A 2020-nucleotide genomic window follows, 5' to 3' on the forward strand; every position below is an offset into this window, starting at 1 on the left:
GCAAAAACAGACGTCCCGTCGCGCCGCGCCGCCGCGCGCTGCTCTGCTCCCCTCCGCCCTCCTGCTTGAGAGCTTCCCCTGCTCGCAAACACGCCATAACACCCACTCGCCACGCCACCCCACTGCCCCCGCACTCGCGTCCTGTGGAGCAGCGGGCGGACCGGCCCCTCCGCCGCACCCGCGCTCGCACCCGACGCGGGAGACGGACGAAAATGAATTTTGCCAATGTCCCAAACTTTCCCGAGGCGGCTGGACGCTGCTGCGGAGGCGGGGGCCTCTCTGAGGGCGACCCGACCGACCCGTCCCAACCCGCCAACCCTGTGTACCTCATCAAGGGCGCTGGCCGCCGCTCGCCGCACTGGGCTGGGCGACGCAGAGGGCGCTGTGCAGATGCGTCCTCAGCACCTCTGCCACTTGCCAAATAATGCTCACGTATTTTTTTTTTCCCATGCGCAATTGTGCATTACTCTCAGTCTAAATAATTGTAAAGTATTTGACGAATTTAAGAAAAACAAGAATCGATCTTGAAAGCTGACGATACAATTAGGTCTGTGGCCTGTGTTCTAATGTTTTCTCATATTTAACTTTATTTTGCTTATGGCTGCTTGTAAGTTGCTATCTTTCGGTGGAACAGTGGCGTAGAGGAGGAGATATCGGAGATATCGGGGCGGCAGGCAGAGCGGCCGGCGTCGGTGGCCCAGTATTGTTGGCCAGGGGGCCTGCTTCGGAGAAGAGCGTTTTCCCTGTTTCCGACCAACCGCGCAGACCGGCTGGCCGGTCGCTGCTAACCGCCTGCGGGTGAGAGGTGAGGAGGAAATGTGGTCTGTCTATTTCCTCCTTCTCACCTCTTGCCTGCAGGCGATCAGGCGGTGCCCGCGCGCCGGTCGGTCAGATTCGCTAAAATATCATCTCTGGCGTGCTCCTGCTGGCTGGGGCCTGTCCAACGCAGTATTGTTTTCCAATGTAAGGGAAGGGGTCTAGCACGACACTCGAACAGTCGGACACGGTTCACGGTTCGCCTAGGGCCGAACAAATATTGTTTTCTGGTCTCCGATTGGTTCTCTTGCCGTATCGAGAATAAAAGCTAGCTGACACCTTAATGTAAACTTATATATTCTTTGCGTTTAATCTAAGGGCTTTTGAGGTATCAGCTGCTCAAAATTATTTTCGAGAGTAATTAGCATGCCGCAATGACTGAAGTTCAGAAGATTTCAGCGTTGAGCGTGATGGCGCAGTGCAGTCTATTGTCACCCCGCCCGGGATGCGGGGGTGGGGTGGGGCAGCACTGTGGGCGGTCCCTCGCCCTCTCGTATGTCAAAGCAGGATCCTCTACTACTACTCCTACCCCTGAACGCCACCACACTGCGGCCGTATTAAAGCCCCTTCTCTACCCCTCGCCACCCTGATATCTCCCCCCCCCACACACGACACACATTCCACCCTCGCGGGTAATGACTGTTTCGCGTCCGCCGGTGCTATGCTGCGCGCGGTGCTGCCCCCCGTCCCAGTACTCCCAGTCCCCGAGGCCGCCCCCGCGCACTTCCGGTCATTTCACAACTTTGCATCACGGAAACTGTCCCGCCGGGCCGGGGGTGTAGCAGGAGGAGGGAGGGAGGCGCGTTAGTATTTCACCTGCCCCGCTCGGGCCGGACCGGATGTGCGGGGGCAAGCGCTCAACAAACTGTGCACAGCGGCGGGCGCTACGACTGCAAACCTTTGCCGCAAAATGCTATGTGTGTGCTCGAAAGAGACCATCGCGTTTACGGGATCCGTTCGTGAATCGCGTCATTTTCAAAGGTTGTTCGCGGCCTTCCGTGCAAGTGTGCCCCTCATTGCCAAGAGTTCTCCCGCATATCGCTGTCGAAGCAGCTCAGCTGAGCCGCTGGGCGTGGCGTGGCGTGGCGGGTGTGGCCTGGCTGGGCGTGGTTGGGGCCTCCGGCTCAGTGCCATGCCGTTGAAGGCCTCAGACAACTTGTTGACACGACGACGAACGACCTAGAGGGAAGGGGGTGGGGAGAGT

At 58.6% G+C, this 2020-nt stretch overlaps 1 protein-coding gene across 2 annotated transcripts in view; it reads left to right on the forward strand.

Moving 5' to 3' along the window:
• LOC113212479 (calbindin-32) overlaps positions 1–2020 on the forward strand; it is an 81703-nt gene that overhangs the window by 66046 nt on the left and 13637 nt on the right. The gene's annotated exons all lie outside the window — the stretch shown is intronic.

Source organism: Frankliniella occidentalis, unplaced genomic scaffold, assembly GCF_000697945.3.
Source record: "Frankliniella occidentalis isolate FOCC.00 unplaced genomic scaffold, Focc_3.1 Scaffold35, whole genome shotgun sequence".
In the NCBI taxonomy this organism is placed as follows: domain Eukaryota; kingdom Metazoa; phylum Arthropoda; class Insecta; order Thysanoptera; family Thripidae; genus Frankliniella; species Frankliniella occidentalis.